Source organism: Hemibagrus wyckioides, linkage group LG13 (assembly GCF_019097595.1).
Source record: "Hemibagrus wyckioides isolate EC202008001 linkage group LG13, SWU_Hwy_1.0, whole genome shotgun sequence".
NCBI lineage: Eukaryota > Metazoa > Chordata > Actinopteri > Siluriformes > Bagridae > Hemibagrus > Hemibagrus wyckioides.
Window position 1 is genome coordinate 23,942,788 of NC_080722.1, and position 21,466 is coordinate 23,964,253.

The following is a 21,466-nucleotide window of genomic DNA, read 5'->3' on the forward strand; positions in this document are numbered from 1 at the left end:
CTTTCCTTTCCTTTCCTTTCCTTTCCTTTCCTTTCCTTTCCTTTCCTTTCCCTTCCTTCCCTTCCCTTCCCTTCCCTTGCCTTGCCTTCACATTTCCTTTCCTTTCCTTCCCTTGCCTTCACATTTCCTTTCCTTTCCTTTCCTTTCCTTCCCTTGCCTTCACATTTCCTTTCCTTTCCTTTCCTTTCCTTCGCTTCACTTCCCTTCCCTTCCCTTCCCTTCCCTTCCCTTCCCTTCCCTTCCCTTCCCTTCCCTTCCCTTCCCTTCACATTTCCTTTCCTTTCCTTTCCTTTCCTTTCCTTCCCTTGCCTTCACATTTCCTTTCCTTTCCTTTCCTTTCCTTCGCTTCACTTCCCTTCCCTTCCCTTCCCTTCCCTTCCCTTCCCTTCCCTTCCCTTCCCTTCCCTTCCCTTCCCTTCACATTTCCTTTCCTTTCCTTTCCTTTCCTTTCCTTCCCTTGCCTTCACATTTCCTTTCCTTTCCTTTCCTTCGCTTCACTTCCCTTCCCTTCCCTTCCCTTCCCTTCCCTTCCCTTCCCTTCCCTTCCCTTCACATTTCCTTTCCTTTCCTTTCCTTTCCTTTCCTTTCCTTTCCTTTCCTTTCCTTTCCTTTCCTTTCCTTTCCTTCGCTTCTATTCCCTTCCCTTCACATTTCCTTTCCTTTCCTTTCCTTCCCTTGCCTTCACATTTCCTTTCCTTTCCTTTCCTTTCCTTCGCTTCCCTTCCCTTCCCTTCCCTTCCCTTCACATTTCCTTCCCTTGCCTTCACATTTCCTTTCCTTTCCTTTCCTTTCCTTCGCTTCCCTTCCCTTCCCTTCCCTTCACATTTCCTTTCCTTTCCTTTCCTTTCCTTTCCTTTCCTTTCCTTTCCTTTCCTTTCCTTTCCTTTCCTTTCCTTTCCTTTCCTTTCCTTTCCTTTCCTTTCCTTTCCTTTCCTTCCCTTCCCTTCCCTTCACATTTCCTTCACATTTCCTTTCCTTTCCTTTCCTTCGCTTCTATTCCCTTCCCTTCACATTTCCTTTCCTTTCCTTTCCTTTCCTTCCCTTGCCTTCACATTTCCTTTCCTTTCCTTTCCTTCCCTTCCCTTCACATTTCCTTTCCTTTATTTTCCTTTCCTTTCCTTTCCTTTCCTTTCCTTTCCTTTCCTTTCCTTTCCCTTCCCTTGCCTTCACATTTCCTTTCCTTTCCTTCCCTTGCCTTCACATTTCCTTTCCTTTCCTTTCCTTTCCTTTCCTTTCCTTTCCTTTCCTTTCCTTTCCTTTCCTTTCCTTTCCTTTCCTTTCCTTTCCTTTCCTTTCCTTTCCTTTCCTTTCCTTTCCTTTCCTTTCCTTTCCTTTCCTTTCCTTTCTTCCTTCCTTTCCTTCCTTTCCTTCCTTCCTTTCCTTCCTTCCTTCCTTTCCTTTCCTTTCCTTTCCTTCACATTTCCTTTCCTTTCCTTTCCTTCCCTTGCCTTCACATTTCCTTTCCTTTCCTTTCCTTCCCTTGCCTTCACATTTCCTTTCCTTCGCTTCTATTCCCTTCCCTTCACATTTCCTTTCCTTTATTTTCCTTTCCTTTCCTTTCCTTTCCTTTCCTTTCCTTTCCTTTCCTTTCCTTTCCTTTCCTTCCCTTCACATTTCCTTTCCTTTCCTTTCCTTTCCTTTCCTTTCCTTCACATTTCCTTTCCTTCCCTTCACAATTCCTTTCCTTTCCTTTCCTTTCCTTTCCTTTCCTTTCCTTTCCTTTCCTTTCCTTTCCTTTCCTTTCCTTCACATTTCCTTTCCTTTCCTTTCCTTTCCTTTCCTTTCCTTTCCTTTCCTTTCCTTTCCTTCACATTTCCTTTCCTTTCCTTTCCTTTCCTTTCCTTTCCTTTCCTTGCCTTGCCTTGCCTTGCCTTGCCTTGCCTTGCCTTCCCTTCACAATTCCTTCCCTTCCCTTGCCTTGCCTTGCCTTGCCTTGCCTTCCCTTCCCTTCACATTTCCTTTCCTTGCCTTCTCTTCTATTCCCTTTCCTTCTCTTCCCTTCACATTTCCTTTCCTTTCCTTTCCTTTCCTTCCCTTCACATTTCCTTTTCTTTCCTTTCCTTTCCTTTCCTTTCCTTTCCTTTCCTTTCCTTTCCTTTCCTTTCCTTTCCTTTCCTTTCCTTTCCTTTCCTTTCCTTCCCTTCACATTTCCTTCCCTTCCCTTCACATTTCCTTTCCTTCCCTTCCCTTCCCTTCCCATTTCCTTTCCTTCCCTTCCCTTCCCTTGCCTTCCCTTAACAATTCCTTTCATTTCCTTTCCTTTCCTTCCCTTCCCTTCCCTTCACAATTGCTTTCCTTCCCTTCCCTTCCCTTGCCTTGCCTTGCCTTCCCTTCCCTTCCCTTCCCTTCCCTTCCCTTCCCTTCCCATTTCCTTCCCTTCCCTTCCCTTCCCTTCCCATTTCCTTTCCTTCCCTTCCCTTGCCTTCCCTTCACAATTCCTTTCATTTCCTTTCCTTTCCTTCCCTTCCCTTCACAATTCCTTTCCTTCCCTTCCCTTCCCTTGCCTTGTCTTCACATTTCCTTTTCTTTCCTTCCCTTCCCTTCACATTTCCTTTCCTTTCCTTTCCTTTCCTTTCCTTTCCTTTCCTTCCCTTCCCTTCCCTTCCCTTCCCTTCCCTTCCCTTCCCTTCCCTTCACATTTCCTTTCCTTTCCTTTCCTTTCCTTTCCTTTCCTTTCCTTTCCTTTCCTTTCCTTTCCTTTCCTTCCCTTCCCTTCCCTTCACATTTCCTTTCCTTTCCTTTCCTTTCCTTTCCTTTCCTTTCCTTTCCTTTCCTTTCCTTTCCTTTCCTTTCCTTTCCTTTCCTTTCCTTTCCTTTCCTTTCCTTTCCTTTCCTTTCCTTTCCTTCCCTTCCCTTCCCTTCACATTTCCTTTCCTTTCCCTTCCTTTCCTTTCCTTCCCTCCCCTTGCCTTCACATTTCCTTTCCTTTCCTTTCCTTTCCTTTCCTTTCCTTTCCTTTCCTTTCCTTTCACATTTCCTTTCCTTTCCTTTCCCCTCTCTTCATATTTCCTTTCCTTTCCTTTCCTTTCCTTTCTCTTCATATTTCCTTTCCTTTCCTTTCCTTTCCTTTCCTTTCCTTTCCTTTCCTTTCCTTTCCTTTCCTTTCCTTTCCTTTCCTTTCCCTTCTCTTCATATTTCCTTTCCTTTCTCTTCATATTTCCTTTCCTTTCCTTTCCTTTCTCTTCATATTTCCTTTCGTTTCGTTTCCTTTCCTTTCCTTTCCTTTCCTTTCCTTTCCCTTCTCTTCATATTTCCTTTCCTTTCCTTTCCTTTCCTTTCCTTTCCTTTCCTTTCCTTTCCTTTCCTTTCCTTTCACATTTCCTTTCCTTTCCTTTCCTTTCCTTTCCTTTCCTTTCCTTTCCTTTCTCTTCATATTTCCTTTCCTTTCCTTTCCTTTCCTTTCTCTTCATATTTCCTTTCCTTTCGTTTCCTTTCCTTTCGTTTCCTTTCCTTTCCCTTCCTTTCCTTTCCTTCCCTCCCCTTGCCTTCACATTTCCTTTCCTTTCCTTTCCTTTCCTTTCCTTTCCTTTCCTTTCCTTTCCTTTCCTTTCACATTTCCTTTCCTTTCCTTTCCCCTCTCTTCATATTTCCTTTCCTTTCCTTTCCTTTCCTTTCTCTTCATATTTCCTTTCCTTTCGTTTCCTTTCCTTTCGTTTCCTTTCCTTTCCTTTCCTTTCCTTTCCTTTCCTTTCCTTTCCTTTCCTTTCCCTTCTCTTCATATTTCCTTTCCTTTCTCTTCATATTTCCTTTCCTTTCCTTTCCTTTCTCTTCATATTTCCTTTCGTTTCGTTTCCTTTCCTTTCCTTTCCTTTCCTTTCCTTTCCTTTCCTTTCCTTTCCTTTCCCTTCTCTTCATATTTCCTTTCCTTTCCTTTCCTTTCCTTTCCTTTCCTTTCCTTTCCTTTCACATTTCCTTTCCTTTCCTTTCCTTTCCTTTCCTTTCCTTTCCTTTCTCTTCATATTTCCTTTCCTTTCCTTTCCTTTCTCTTCATATTTCCTTTCCTTTCGTTTCCTTTCCTTTCCTTTCCTTTCCTTTCCTTTCCTTTCCTTTCCTTTCCTTTCCTTTCCTTTCCTTTCCTTTCCCTTCTCTTCATATTTCCTTTCCTTTCCTTTCCTTTCTCTTCATATTTCCTTTCCTTTCCTTTCCTTTCCTTTCTCTTCATATTTCCTTTCCTTTCGTTTCCTTTCCTTTCCTTTCCTTTCCTTTCCTTTCCTTTCCTTTCCTTTCCTTTCCTTTCCTTTCCTTTCCCTTCTCTTCATATTTCCTTTCCTTTCCTTTCCTTTCACATTTCCTTTCCTTTCCTTTCCTTTCCTTTCCTTTCCTTTCCTTTCCTTTCCTTTCCTTTCCTTTCTCTTCATATTTCCTTTCCTTTCCTTTCCTTTCCCTTCTCTTCATATTTCCTTTCCTTTCCTTTCCCTTCTCTTCATATTTCCTTTCCTTTCCTTTCCTTCCCTTCCCTCCCATTCCCTTTTTCTTTCCTTACCTTCCCTTCCTTTCCCTTCCCTTCCCTTCCCTTCCCTTTTTCTTTCCTTACCTTCCCTTCCTTTCCCTTCCTTTCCCTTCCCTTCCCTTCCCTTTTTCTTTCCTTCCCTTCCCTTCCCTTCCATTCCCTTTTTCTTTCCTTACCTTCCCTTCCTTTCCCTTCCCTTCCCTTCCCCTAATGGGTTGGTTTCCTCCTTGATTTTGTTTCATCTCAGCATTTCACTTCTGAGGTTTTTCTAGTTGATCAAAGGGCCTGTTGCTGCCATGATGCACTACGTTAGCTGAAGTAGTAAAACAAAGCATTTGTGCACCCATTGCCAAAGACAGGTAAGCTAGCTTGTCTGAAAATCTGGCTTTTTAATCATCAAACAGCTTGCTAGCTTTTCAAGCTTGATAACACCCACATCCAGTCCGGTGATAATCAAGAAACACAGCAATAAACCCAAGGACCTAGCAGCAGAGATGACTCAGCTGAAGTCGGAGGTTCATAACACTCAAACACAGCTTACCTTAAAGCCCAACGACCCAAAGGAACACGAGAATGCTGTGTGTACAGGCATGTCCGGAACATTCTTCCAGGTTCATAATGACCTAGTAATTAAACATCAACAGAAAACAGGCCTGTGTTAACATGCAAGGTGCCGCAAAGTGGCAGGAGCCCAGAGCCCAGATTTGCTGGTGAATCAGGGAAAATGAATAGAAGTTAGTAATATTGGTTAGTTAGTAAAAAATAATTTTTTTATCATGAAGCAAATGCATTTTCATCCCAAGAGAGAAACTGATTATTTTATTCATTGTTTCCATCCAACATCTGTCTAAAAGCACTTGGACGGTAACTTGTATATTTGTTATTAAAGTCATACACCTCAAGCAGTCTCAGTTACAATGTTTTATTATAAAAAAAGGAGATATCAGTCACATGTTTTCTGATTAGCACTGGATTTAAATCCCTCTCCCTGACCCATGTTGTATTATTGGCAGTCTAAAGGGGGCAGTAATGACAAACCTTTCACCCATAACTTTATATCTCTAAGTTCAGACCTTTATCACATCTTTACATGGATTCAAAGAAAAGTTCTTTCGCAGTGGTTGAATGTGATCTTACACAATGCTTTCCTGAAAGATTACCTACTAGATTACTACATTATTACAGACTCCTACTTTGGAAAATTCCAGTATGTATCTCATTATTCTCCAGCACCTTTTTGATGATCCTCTGACAAAATCTTGAAATGTTTAACAAGAAAATAAGAAGCTAGATGGAGGATCTCTGCTCTATAATGGATACGTTGTGCCTGATTTCCCTTCATGAGATTGAGATGAATTTGCTGTTCCAGGATAAAACAGTCATCTCCGCCATCAACCTGCTTGATTCCATCCCTGCATTGTTTCCATTCTAAGCACATCTTTTTATTCTACACAAATAAGACTCAAAATGCAGCATCATCTACATCATGGCAAAGAGTCAGAGGAATTAGAATGAAGGTGAAATTCTGAAGCATCAGTGTAGGAGTTTAATTGATGGTAAGTGTCACATCTAGATCGTTGTCTATAACGGGACTCAGCTACTCATCCAGGAAGCTGACAGCTTGCACTAAGCCTACTTGCACCATGATAATTACCCATCAGGCTGTCCAACGTTACTGAACACTGGCTTGCTGATATGTTTGGAGAAGCTGCCCACAGTCTTTATATTGCATAACAGCCTCTATAGCGTGAACTCCGAGAGAGGAAGATGAAGGGAAATCGGTGTGCTAGATGATAAGAGGTAGGATTTATGAATAGTAACGATTTCAGTGTGAAATGTTACAAAATCAGGTAATGTGTGTGTGTGGGAACTAGAACAAATATATAGAGAATATTCTCCATAACTGTTATAGTTGTATAGTATCATTTAGCTGGTTATTATTAGTTTAGTATTTGGCTAAATATTCAGTATTATTTATCTTTTAAAATAAGCTCAGTTTTTTTAGGGATAAATAGTAACATAACTTTAAACTTGATCATTTTTATGCTATGTTTCTATACTTCTGTAAAGCTGCTTTGAGACGATGTCCATTGGTAAAAGGGCTATACAAATACTGCTATACAAAACTAAATAAATTTAGCTATGCTTAAATCTGTGTTACAGAATCCTCCTGTTTGCCAAGCTTTTGCTTATTTCCCATCACTCAGTGCCTATTTTTTGAGACTTCTTGTTTTTTTTGTTTCCAGTTCCCTAGTCCTAGTTCCTAGTCTTGTATTTGTATTGATTTCTGGTTTCGTCCTGCCTGTTTAGAGGGTGATAATGGATTTGTCTGTGGGTGATCTGACCCCTGTTCTGGATTATGGTTGTCTCTTGGATTATTTTAAGCACTAGCCTAGTGCTAATAATCTATCAAATCTAATTAAAATGCAGAGACCAATGGAAATATACATATATATTTGCTCTATTTTTCCTGTCTGTCAATGGAAATTGTTGGTTATCTTCACACCTGGGTCAATACTATACAATAATAGGTTATAGCTGAAAATCTTTTAGAATACGTCTCTGTGATCTTTGATATTATTCTTCTTTGCTCAAGCACTGTCAGAATGGGTGATTAGAAAATTTCTAGCGCAGATGCTCAGTTGAATTGATGTTTAGGTTTTGACTAATACATGGCTAGTGCATCTCTCCTGCAGTCAGGGTGATGAGTAGAGTTGAGTTTCAGCCAAGTAGCATGTTGTGCCAAGGCCAAACAGTTCAGTTTTGATCTCATCAGACCAAAGAACCTTAATCAACATGTTTGTTGAATCTCCAACACGTTTTGTGACAAACTCTAAATGGGATTTCACACTTTCAGTAATGGATTTCTCCTCATTAATCTCAGCCCAGAATTGCTCTGTGTCCAGGCTATGGCTGTAATGTGAATAGTTTCTTACCTCTCTGGATCTCTCAGGTCCTTCCGAATGACATGAATTCTCTAACTAATGCCCTCCAGTCACTGACCTTTGGTCTCCTCACGGTTGTGTCATGTTCTTTCGCTTTTTACTAATGAACTTAATGGTGTTCTGATATCTCTACAATCCTGCTTGTTTGGATCCTCTGACAAACCCTAGGGCCATCCAGGAACAGGTGTATTTATACTGAAATCATGTGACACTCTTAGGCTGGCTACACACTAGATGATTTTCAAATCTTCACAGATTGTAAAGCTGTTGGAGACCCCAGACGTAAAGACCGTCTTTCAACCGATTTTTAACATTATCGTCCTCCAAATGCACAAACTACGTCCAGACCAGGAGACCACACACCTGCTGTTTGTAGTAATGATTTTAGGTTGGCGGTTCCACAGATACGAGATTTCACTGAAACTCACGTGATCAAACATGATGAAAAACAAAAAAAGGCTGAAATCCTGGCTGAGAAGATGGTATAAGTGCTCCATTTGGCTCAGGTTGTGTTGTGATGCGGGTTTGTGAGCTGTAAAACTATGCAACATCTGGTTGGTGTCGCTATTTCACTGGAGCCTCCCCGATTACGAATTGTAAACTATTCAAGACCAGGGAGGCTCCGACTCAATCAAGAGCCGTAAAATAAACGTATTGACACCACACGCTTGTGGATTATTTAGGCAAATAATCAGTTGCGACAAGCCTTGCATCAGGCCACATTCACTGGAGGGGGCAAATCGGGCCCAAAATCGGTATAAAATCATCTAATATGTAGCCAGCATAATCGAATTTCTGGGCTTTACTCGTGGCTATTGGTAGATCACAGGGACCTACATTATTTAATGAAAAATATTTCATTAATTATTCCTTCTGCAGTGATAAGGCCATAACGTCCTGATTCCTGCACTATACTGATCTGCACATCTTGCACCCTTCCATATAATACATCATACAGCTACATAATTGAGCTCTACATACATTTTCTAATCATGTTGATCTTTCACGGGATTGCAAGCCAAACACCTTTTCAAAGGGTGTGAATTTCTCATCGTGACTAAAGAGTGTGCTGAACTAGGTTGTAAAATATAATCCCTGTTTTATCCGTGCCCTAGCAGATCAGCAGTAGTGACTGCGCTAGAGTTCAGAACTGTTGGGCTTCTATGCCTCTCTTATCACTCCGCTAAATGATTGATTTGCATTTGGCCTCGCTTGTAAGTCAGTTGATGAAAATGTATTGTCTGATGTGTCCATATAAAAGAGGCTTATTGAGTTCTTCTCTGTTTCTGTAGTTTATTGCTGATACATGATGCATGGAAAGAGGAGGTGGATGAGTTAGACTGAGCCCACAGCACACAGTAAGTCTTTCTCTTTTCGATTATTATTTTTACGCAAACACACACACACACCCACACACACACACACCCATATATATAAATATATATATATATATATATATATATATATATATATATATATATATATATATATATATATTCACCATGCTGGATCATTTTTATTATGTAAGTAGGCCACACCTACTTATATAATTATGTGCTTCAGGAGTGGGCGTGGCCGAAAGTAAATATAAAATACTGTACATAAACCAGAGGTATTCAGCACGGTAAATTCGGCCACTGAGATTTCCTCAACTCCTCAGCTCATCACTTGATTTCATAACTGAACTCAAATATAGATGCATGTAGGAACATTTTTTTAAATCCCACTAGTGCTGAATATTTTCTAATGAACTTAGTCGGTTCTATTTCCCAGAATATAAACCACAAACAGACCCATGTGATTAAGGAAGCTGCACATGCATAAGGCAGTGCCCGTTTATATTGTTCTGCTTGCTGGGAAAAATCCCAGTTTCAACATTAGTCTCTGTGATCATTTCTGACGAGATTTCAGTACTTCTGAAGGCACGGAAGACATTTGGGTTAATATGGCACAATAGGTCAGAATGTCAATTTCCATTTCTTGCTAATTACAACCGGATTTATTATTGAACTTAAACATGGCATCTTTTGTTTTTATGCACATATTTTTCAAGTGTTAAAAAATATGGGACCGTGTGACTAGCAGATATTTGTTCTCAGGAGTGTCTTGTTAGATTAAATAATTAATAGAGCTGAATGTTCACTCTTGGTTTGAGCTCTGGGTTTCACCTGTGAAGACTGCATTTGTTCTTTAAAAAGAACATGAAAATATTTTTCTGAGAAAAGAGAGGAAATCCATCAGAACTGTTGTGCTAGCATTAGTCATAGCTAATAAAACTAATTTGGAATGTCCTAAAAAGGATACTAACAACCAGACACTGAACTTTGGTCGGCTAAAGAAAACAACAGTAGCTGATGACAGAAACATTGTTAGAGCTTTGAGGAAAAACACCAAAACAACAGTTAGTGACCTCACCAACCTCCACAGAGCAGGGCTGAAGGTCTTACAATCCCCTGTTTGAAGAAGACTTTGTAAACAGAAATACGGAGGCCATACGACAAGATACAAACTGCTCAAATTCAAATTTTATTCATCACATACGAAATCATACACAGTACGACATGAAATGCTTTTTACGACTGTCCTACATTTGAAGAAAGAAAAGAGCTTGTTTTTTGTCATATTGTTTCTATGTGAACTTATTGTTCGGTGTCCTTGAGTGTTGAGAAAGGCGCCTGTAAATAAAATGTATTATTATTATTACTATTATTATAAAAATATAAAGAGAAAAATAGATAAAATTAATGTAGAATTTAAAGACAAAAGAATTGTGAAAAACCAATAGTTATCGGACATGCACATGCAAATATATGTGTGTATATATATATATATATATATATATATATATATATATAGAGAGAGAGAGAGAGAGAGAGAGAGAGAGAGAGATATCTGTATATAAATATGTATATATAATATATAATATATATAAACAGTAAATATAAAAATATAAAATTAAAATAAAAAAATGTAAATATAAAATATAATAAAATATAGTATAATATATATATATATATATATATATATATATATATATATATATATATATATATATATAAAATAATATATAAATAAATAATATATATGCGTACAGATGTACAGAAATACAGTGAAATACACATTCGTGTATACAGAGTAGTGCAGAGTATGCAAAGTAGTGCAGTTATTGTGTGTGTGACAATCAGCTGAGGTAGAATGTCATGTCATGTGGGGTAAGTCCAGAAAGTCCAGGTTCTAGGTGTTCTGGTTGAGGGCCCGAATGGCCTGCGGGAAGAAGCTCCTCCTCATTCTCTCTGTGTTTGCCTTCAAGGAACGGAAACGTTTCCCTGACCTCAACAGAGAGAAGAGTCCATTGTTGGGATTGCTCATCAGCAATAAGATTCAGAGGGCTAGATTGAAATTCATAAAGAAATAAAGAGATAGTAGAACAAAAGTTCTACCAGAGTGATGGAGGAAGAAAGAATCTGCTCATGATCTAAAGCATATAAGATAATGAAGCACAGTGGTGGAAATGTGATGACTTGCACGGCTGCTTTTGGACCATTTTGGACCAGAGGGACCATTCTTACTAATCTTTATTAATGATGGAACTTATGATGTTAGCAGAATGAATTCAGTAAGAGTCTACAGAACTATTCCATCTGGAATTTACAAAGAAGTGTGTCCAATCTAATTGGGAGGAGCTTCATCATGTAGCAAGACAATAATACAAAACACAAAGGGGAAAAAGTAGAAGGTTTCAGACTGGCCAAGTCATAGACCAGTCAGCCATAACATTGTGACCGGTGAAAGGTGAAGTGAATAACACTGATGATCTCCTCATCATGGCACCTGTTAGTGGGTGGGATATATTAGGCAGCAAGTGAACATTTTGTCCTCAAAGTTGATGTTAGAAGCAGGAAAAATGGACCAGAGTAAGGATTTTAGCGAGTTTGAAGAAGGGATTGTGATGGCTAGACCACTGGATCAGAGCATCTCCAAAACTGCAGCTCTTGTGGGGTGTTCGAGGTCTGCAGTGGTCAGTATCTATCAAAAGTAGTCCAAGGAAGGATCTCTTCCACGACTGCTCACAATAAATTGAGCCATCTGCCACTATTGGTACCATATTTTAAGTAACTTAAAAAGATCTAGGAAATGCAAGCTTTCGTCCCGATCTTTCGTCTCAGCTGAAAACCTTTTGATCTCGAACCCAAATGTCTTCAGTGTGTATAGTCTATATAGCAAAAACTAAAGAATAGGCCTTGACGTTCCAATACTTTCGTCAGGGACTGTATATAAACACACACTAATGCGTAGGAACAGGAGAGACGAAATAGGATTCACTTCAATTCCACCATGGCTCAGAACGAGACCAAAGCAAATTATCATTGTAGGATTAAATACATTTATCTCAGAGCCAAATGCAGTCCCACTGCCAAGGTCGATTACTTTCGCTTAAAGTGAACAGCTCTCTCCCAACCCTGCATCACAACTTCATTTGCTCTCTTAGAATGCCTGTCATGGACACAGGACATAATACACACACACACACACACACTTCTGCACTTTTGCACTTTTGCTCTGTTCTCTCGCTCTCACTCTCTCTGTCTGATCAGGCAGACAGAGGGCACTTACAGCATACTAATAGACCTGCCTAGAGTCAGTGATGTAACCGGCAAATTCTCCACACAATCCTGTTTTTCCTCATAATGATCTGTTGATGGTTTGTAAAGAAAAGGATCACCGAATCACAACCTAATTTTATCCAGCATGAAGCGTTATGGTCCCGTTCCTCTGTTTACTGTAGGAAAATTTGTGAAATGTTGCACACTTGTGTTTAATCCACCGTCATTATGAGTCTGACAACAATGAAGGTTGATTTAATAAATATGAAAATACGCTGCTTCATTAAGCCTATTGTAATCCCGTTGGGTCATGATCACCTCCGATTTGAAATGTTTTGTAGAAAGTAGTTTATGCAGTGTTTCTTAAATGCTTCAAATGATTATATAAGAAGCATATTTTTCAATATTAAGTTGGAGCTGAAAGCAAAAAAATAACATTTATTCATCCTGAGCAGGGATGTGGCTGAAACACTAAGGACAGAGCAGGAGACCACACCCACACACACACACACATTCACACACACACACACACTCACACACACACACACACACACCCACACACACTCATACACACACACCCACACACACTCATACACACACACATCCACACACACACACACACACACACACTCACATCCACACACACTCACACACACACACACTTACACACACACACTCACACACACACATACAAACTCACACACATACACACACACACACACACATAGCCAGTCTGTCTCAGGTTAAGAATAGGCCTCTGTGCATGTTTTTTTCAAGGTGGAGGAAACTAGAGAACCCAGAAGAAACCCAGAAAGTAAGCCTGAATCTCTAATCTCAGGATCGAGCCACTGACCCTGGAGCTGTAAGGCCACAGTACCTCCTGCACGTGTGGACAAAATGAAAATGTTGTGATTATGGACAATAATGAACAATAAGTCCCCGGTTCAAACACTCAATACTAACACTCCTATCAGGACAGTGGTGCTTAATCTCTCCTGCTGCGTGTTCAATATTAATTAAAGTCAACATGGTGCTGTCAGCGCTGCTGATTATTCATCCTATCCTGAAAACTGCAGATAATTGAGAGAACAGATGCCCACTTCTATGGTTAGAGACACTTTTCAGTCTCTGCTGATAATAAAACAGATGGTTAGGTTTAATATTGTATTAATCTGAAGACTGGTCATGGCTTCGTTTTTCCCCTGGGCGCTTGATGGAAACTTAATGTTATTATATACAGGATGTTTATTTAGGGCATGGGATGTGTCAAGTTTTAGATCATGATTATTTCTATGCCCATGATATATACTGTAGGTTTGTAAAGTGAGTACAGCTGTGTTAAATAAAACCTGATGATTTATATAATGTCCACAGAAATGTTTTTATTTTATTATACGATTTAACAAAATATATGTTTATTTATTTATTTATTTATTTATTTATTATTAAAATAAAACAATTTCAATTTGAGAAGGAGGAAATATATATATATATATATATATCGGAAAAACATGACATAATTTATTACAATTTCATATTATATTGTTATATTTCATAGCTCTAGTCTGAAGCTTTAGGGACTTATTGGACAAAATAAAAAGTTGTAGCAGAAGGTGTTTGTTTGTTTATTTATTTATTTATTTATTACAGTGGTTAACATTTTGTCCTAATGACCACTAGCTCATGATTGCATTTCCTGTAAGAAAGACTTCCTTCCATGATCGAGACCTCAACCGCTCAAGATTCTGCCTCAGTAATGAGCCACTTTGTCTGCCAACACCCCCCCCCAAAAAAAAACCAAAAAACAAATGCACGTTTTCTTTCGTATTAGACGTAATAAAAATGCTAATACGCTCTACAGTGCTGCTTGGATGTTGCATTTTTTTAAATGTCAGGATAACTAAGAAAAGCATTAACAGGTAAGAAAGCAAAAAGGTTCAAGTTACTTATTTTGCATTTCACACGCACACACACACACAGCTACAGACATGTAAACAAAAATTTATATATATATATATATTTATATATTTATCCATTCATTAATCATCACTCCCTAGTTCTTTACATGAAAAAAGGTGAATGTTCATATGCTAACATCACATTTGTTTAGAGCCTGTGGAATGCTAAGATTTCTTTCTGTGTGTGTGTGTGTGTGTGTGTGTGTGTGTGTGCGTTTAACACTTCTCCTATCACACACCTTCATGTGAATTGATACTCTGGGTGCCATTTAACTCTTTCCAATCTTTTACTTCAGTCCAAATCAGTTCTATTTAGTGCTCATCTAAACTGAGTCTCCAGCTAGATACAAAAGAACACAAATTTGCTAGTCGGGAATCTTTCCGTGTGTTTAATGTTATACAGTGCAAATTTGGTAATAAATACACACACACACACGCACACACACATGCTTACTCACACATACACAGAACAAGAGCTCTGTTTATGGGCAACATTTCCACTCTGTCTAATGTAATGGATGGTTATGGCTCTTGGCCCGTGTAGGAGTGTGTGCTCCTGTTCAGCAGAGAGATGATACAGCAGGAGATCAGTGGGCTGAGCCACTGCCTCCCTCTCGGCTAAAGAAGCAGAGCTGAAGCGGGGTTTCGTGAGCGCCTCCTCAAACACCCTCCTCGCTGTCTGATCACACAATAGCCATTAATTTTGTGATAATACAATCAAACAACCTGATACTACAACTACATTTCAACACCAAAAACGGATCGATCATCGTCAGATCGACTGTCTCCCCAATAACATGTCTCCCAGTTTGCCTTGTTGCATGCTGGTTGGCTTAATATCCAATTTCACACATGATTATGATTACAGTACAGTAAGTGAGTAATATTTCTCCCTAGTGCCTGTGAGTCAAGCAGAGGTCAAGTTGATGCATTAGATTTTCTGATTTAGTTTTCTTTCTACCAGGCACCTATTTTGTTAATATATTACATTCTTATTATATTACTTCCTTGGCTTTAATATAATAAAATGCTGTTAGTTTTCCATCATTTAAAAAATGCAACTGGTAAATATATAAGTTCTTCTAATTCTCCACATGACCATGAAAGAGCACACGTTCTCGGCTGGTTGAATGAACAGAGCCCTCGCTATACAATAAGTACAAGAGATTAAAAGTACAAGCTTTCGGAAACTGATGTGTACACTTATACAGCTGCTGCAGTGATAGATCTCAGTGGTTAAGGCACCAGCTTATTGATCAGAGCAAGGATTCAAGCCCCTAGCACCACTGTTGGGCCCTTGAGTAAGATCCTTAACTCTAAAGAAACATTCAGATTAATACATTAAATGATAACAGTGGCAAAGAAAAACTCCCTGAGATGATATGAGGAAGATACCGTGAGAGGAACCCATGTCCATCTAGGTGACACTGATCATTTCCCTTCAATATCTGTGGTCAAAAAGTGCAATTGTATTTATGACCAGGAAATCCACTGTAGTTAGAACATAAAGCTTGTGACATCCGGTTGTGGTCAGTGAGCCAAATCATTTGATTCAGGTAATTACCTCCCAAATGGTTCTTTTGTTTGTAAACCGAATAAAGTTTATGACATGTGATTACTCGTCTTTACCTAACTGTGGCTAAAATTGTTCCATGAAACCTTTGTTCTACCTTCTGATTAACAAACCAAGATTATTTGGCTCATAGCATTTTTGAACTACTTATTAAATCAGGACAAATATGTGTTGTCAAATACAATAAACATTCCTGAATTAATATGATGGTGCCTGCTGTGTCTGTGCTTCATTAAAAAGATTCATTTCCATTTATCCTGATAACTGATTGCTTCCCCTAATACGCTTGACTACATACAGTATATCTTCAACAAGCAGCAGTGCACTGGCACTTCCATGTCATGCTGCCTCATACACACAGAGCCAAGCAGATGTTAAAAACAGGTTTCCATGGAAGCTTTTTAATTAAATGCCTCCCCAAGAGTAATGCCTTTGCTTACAATAAGGCATGAGCCTGTTGTTAGGCATTCATCATTCATCACAAAAAAAAAAAAGAGTTCACGAGTGCTTCAAAGTATTTGTCAGGAGATCATGAGTTTGAATCATGATGGTGCCGCAGTCATGTGTGGCTAGGAGTCAAGAGAGTTAGCAGAGTTGTTTGTGTGGAAGGAATGGTGAACTTTTTCTTCATGAGCTCATGTATAGAGAGGGCAGACAATGCTTTCTTTCATGTACCTTCAGAAAGATGCTTGGCTTCATGTGCCACAGAGAAAGCACAGGCTAGGTGTCCTGCGACAGATGTGACAGAGCTAGTGGGTGGGAAATTTCCAGATTCCAGCATTCATAAACAGCACATTACTATGTGTTTCATCTTCGCTTCTTTTTCAGTCCAGTCCTCTCAGCTTCACACCTCTACACTCTTCTCAAACACGGCTTCAACGTTCATGCTAATACCGTTCAAGACATTTCATACGCTGCTAATTAAAAAAAAGTCACCGCTGCATTATTTAACTCGATTTCATTTTGAAACTTCCACTTTTATCTACACTACTTTGGAATTCTCATTAAATTTCAGGCGCTACGTTGACTTCGAATTTCATCGAACTACGGATGAGGAAACTAGCTGTACTAACTTCCAAGCCTGACTAGTATTATTACTTCAGCTTGTTTTTTTTCCCTCCTACTGAATACTGTTGTCTTCGTATTATGTTCATCAGTGTGTCACTTATCTGCTAACTTCTTCCAGGAATCATAAAAATAGCAAGCAACAGCAAGCAACGAATTAGCACCAGAATTGCTAACTACATCATCACTGTTTATTCATCTTAAGTAACTGCTTTACTCTGAATCTGGGATCCTATTCTGGGAACACTGGGCTTGAGGTGTGAATATACCCTGGATACACACACACACACACATTCACACACTTATACAGCTTAGAATCTCATGTTTTTGGAGGTTGGACGTGAGACCCCACATAAAATAAGGAGAACATGTGAAATTTCACACAGACATTAAGCTAAGCTCAGGATTAAATCCAGGACACTGGAGCTGTGAGGCAGAAACATTATTTCAAGTCAGGCCAAGAGGCATTTATTGTCATTTCAACCAGCTAACATACAGTAGTGAAGTGAAAGAACGTTTCTCAAGGACCTTGGTTCTACACAGAACACAGAGCTACATAAAATAAACCCCCAAAGAACTGAGAACTATTTACATGAACATAGTTCTACATAAAGTATATTGGACACTTGGACTTGGAGCAACTACAGCAGAGCATCATTTCATAAACCCTGAAAAAGAACATCTCAGCTCTTTATAGCAGTGGTGGACCGTCAGGGCCAGTAAGTCCTTCTCTGCTGGCCTAAACAGCAGTGATCTGAATCACTGACTTGCATTTTAATATATGTAATATATTTTTACATGAATGAGTATTAAATTATTCCCAATAGTCTATTCTCTACATTTCATAGCTTTTCTCTTGGTTGCGCTGCTTCCAGTAGTGTATATTTATGATAAGAATATTTATCCAATCATATTTCAGCCAGTGGCTGACATCATGTGTCACCCAGCCTTAAGGCCTTCAGAATCAATAGTGCAGGCGCCCGGAGCTTAAAATAAGTGGCAATGAAACTGTTCCATTAACCAATCAGATTTTGAGTTGGCGTCACTGGGGCCATCTAGCAGGCATACGATTACGTCAGCAATTTCCCGTCCTTTGATTGGATAATTGGAGTAGTCAGAGGCAGCGAACCGCACAAACTAAATAAAATATATCTATTTTAACTCACAATGGCTGACGGATGAGAAGAAATCTATTTGGTTGCAGACGTCCTTACAAATACATTTTCAAGTCTGACTTTTCAAGAAAATCCTTTCGATTCTTCAAAATAGTTGGTAAGCTTTTTCAAGAACCGTTTATGCTTTTGGGTTTTCTGTCACAAAACAAACAGTTTGCCTTCATTCCAGATCCCCGGGGTGGACTGTGGTTTTTTTGTTTTGCTGCAGTGAAAGGAAACTTGTGAGACTGAATTGTGTTAATTTGTTTTTTTGCTATATGCAATGTAATTTTATTCATGTTCACTACAAGATCCTGTGACACAGCGCACTGTTATACAGTGTTTCTATATTTGCTGCGTCTCATTTCGGATGCTGCTTCCTCCGGAGATTGCAGTTTGGAAAGTCTTTTTTGAGAAAAGTAACTGTAATAAAATGGACTATTTCTTGTGAGGTGTGAAATACTGTAGCCTAATTTCTTTTTTACTTTGTTATTTAACGGTTGATTAGTATCTATTGCCGTGGCATCATAATGATGGTATAGAGGTGGATTATTTCAGGTAGGACACCAGTGAAGGCGTAGGTGTGAAATGCACGGCCCGCCACTGCTTTATATAATAAATCAAAATCTAATTAGGGATGAGAAAAATCGTACACATTACTTTGAATTCCAAACATTTATATAAAATTTTTAAGGAAAAGGTTTGTATAATTTTTGTGCTCAAAAACAAACAGCAATATTCTCTAGTAATATCTAGTGGTTAGTAACATGTTAATTAATTAATTAATTAATTAATTAATTAATTAATTAATTAATTAATTAATTAATTAATTAATTAATTAATTAATTAATTAATTAATTAATTAATTGATTAATTAATTGATTAATTAATTAATGGATTAATTATTGTTGTTATTATTATTATTATTATTATTATTATTTTCTTTCTTTCTTTCTTTCTTTCTTTCTTTCTTTCTTTCTTTCTTCTTCTTCTTCTTCTTCTTCTTATTATTATTACCTATCCAGTTTTCTTAGTTATATTTTTACAGTTTAATATAGTTTTATATTTATAGTTTTTTCTAAGTTGTATATTTATTTGGCTGCTCTCACTCAGTACTTAGCTTCGTTCCCTTACATGTTCCACGTGTTCTAATCTTCCTTGATCCTTTTTTTTTCCTGCTAGATCATGTCCTCGGCACAGCGTTCAGACTTTTTACTCTGTGACCTAGTGAACCAGCATTAGGATGCATTTACTGAGACTTCGAAGCACTTCTGGCTAAAGCTGTAAATATAAATGTAAATGTATCAGGTTGTTGATATCATTTGGCACTTTTCCATGTTGATTTAATGTTTCCGAGTGCAACCCTAAAAGCCCCCCAAAAACCCTCTCCAAGGTAAATAGTGCTGTAAATGGGTTTGAAAGGCAGCTGATTCACTCGTTGAGATGTTGCGACTGATGATTGTAACAGTTGATGTAATTAACTGATTGCTTTAAGTGAGGGTGGATCGAGAGAGCGTGGACTTTCCACAGCTGTAATCATGCCTAATGATTCAGAATTGAAGTCTTTTCAGTCGTTGCTGATAAAGTGTTGTGCATCTAGTGGGCATGTGTGTGTTTTAGGGATTACGAGAGGAGTTCTCGCTGCAGGAATGAGTGATGCTTGAAAGAGAATGAATTGCATGGTGATGGAATCATATTTATTTTATTTTCTAAGCAATACTGGATTTTCCCTGATCGTTATCCATCTATTAATAACTCCATACGTTCTGTAGTTCTTCCTGACTTTTTTTCTACTAGAACTTTATAACTTATTACAAATTGCCTTGTCGCATCCCTCAGCTCACTGACATGTCATTCGACACCTCGGAGCACTTGAAGGCTTTACACCAACAGCCACAACAGTCCTTCGCTCTCCCGCTCCATCTCTTCCGAAACCCTGTTACTGTATGTAAATGTTGTTTTTGCTCCTTTCTGCAGCCACTAATCACATTGTTGTGCTCTGAGCTCTAATGGCTTCTAAGAGGAGTGCAAATTTGTTTTAAACATGCAGTTGCTCAGTTTGCCGTTCAGCAAGGCGTAGAAAGTGTTGACAGCAGAGGAGCGGGGTTAATAATCATACCTCCAGTGTCTTCACTGATGAGCCAATTAAAGAGCAAAGAAAGTTTTAGGAGGGAGAAAAAAATACAGACTCGCATTAGGAGAGGACACATGTGGCTGTAATTGGAGCGGGGCACTAGCTAGAGCAGCTTGTCGACTCTCGTGAAAGATTTCTCTCTCCTGAAATGCTCTGAGAATGAAGAAAAAGTCATCAGTCTGATGTGTGTGTGTGTGTGTGTGTGAGAGAGAGAGAGAGAGAGAGAGAGAGAAATTTGTCAAAGCTCTTGAAATGTGAATAGCAGAGAAAACGTGGCATTTGAAAGAAATCAGACTTCTTTAAATCAAGGACGTTTTGATAGACCTGCTCCACCGTGATTGAATGTCGAGCTGTCACTGTCACTGGAATCATGGAAATAACGGTATTTGGTTAATGTTTCGTAACTCTTATTTGTATGATGATCTGAAATTATGTAGTAGAATTTACAAATTCTTCTAAATTCCGAATTCTGAGTTTTAAATTCCGAGTTCCCAGAACTTGGAATTCCGAGTTCTGGGTTCTGATTTTTTTTAATTCTGAGGTCAGAGTTTGGAATGCCAATTTCCATGTTCTGAGTTTTAAATGATGAATTCCAAGTCCGGGAATTCTGAATTCTGAGGTCCTAGTACAGAATTCGAAATTCAGAGTTTTGGTTTCAGAATTCCAAGTTCCGTGTGCTGAACTCTGTGTTCTGTGAATTAAAGTCACAGAATTCATTAGAGTTTGGAATTCCGAATTCTGTATCGCAAATTCTAAATTCTGAGTTCCATGTTCAGAAATCTGTTTTTTTTTTTTTTTTCAGAGTTCACCAACAGGGTCAGGGTTGCAGTGGATCTGGGGGTTATCCCATAAACAATAGCTGAACCTGTACATTACACGGCACCACACACACACACACACACACACGTATATATATATATAACTAGGTGCTGAACCAGTGGAGATCAATGGAGACACTGATGACTCTATTTCCCGTGCTATTGTCACCAGCACTGGTATCAGTGTTTCTTACATTTTTTATGCTTTTAAAATAAATTATGAAAAATAGTTTTTGTGTTCTATTAAATATCTGTGCAACATTTCTACCTAGTGGATTTGTTCAAATCTAATATACAGAATCATGGTACTGTTGAGAGCTACAACAACTGTACCAAGCTACTTACATACAGTACAGAGATGAAGCTAAGGTTATGAGGCTTCAGAAAATATGACCAGTAAGGAAACATAATAAACATCGACACTCCCTGGGTTTTGTGGTGCATTCTGGGACTTTTTTGGGAGCGAACATTCCCATGCGCAGTTAGGATTTTGTGTCTGAGAGAGAGAGAGAGAGAGAGAGACTTTAAAATGGTTACTCTCCTTTAGTTTTTGGTATTTCAAAGAGACAAAACTTTCATGTACACATGACATGTCATGTTAGGAGTCAAAGACAGATGCAGGTCCTGACTTAATAATGAAGAAGAAGCCTTTATTTTCAGCATAGTCAAATTCTTTTCTTAACAATTTCCCAGCTTTGAACTGAAACCTTTACCCAGAAACTTCTTCTTATGGGTCATTGAGCAGGCCCCTAACCCTCCCTGCTC

The 21,466-nt window shown here is 38.7% G+C and overlaps 1 protein-coding gene across 5 annotated transcripts in view; it reads left to right on the forward strand.

The window, feature by feature from the left end:
- The window catches only part of tanc2b (tetratricopeptide repeat, ankyrin repeat and coiled-coil containing 2b), a 170,680-nt gene that overhangs the window by 31,359 nt on the left and 117,855 nt on the right, over positions 1-21,466 (forward strand). For all 5 annotated transcript variants that reach the window (XM_058405731.1, XM_058405736.1, XM_058405733.1 and 2 more), the window contains exon 2: positions 8,688-8,753. The gene's annotated coding sequence lies outside the window, so the exon portion shown is untranslated. The remainder of the gene's footprint in view (positions 1-8,687; positions 8,754-21,466) is intronic.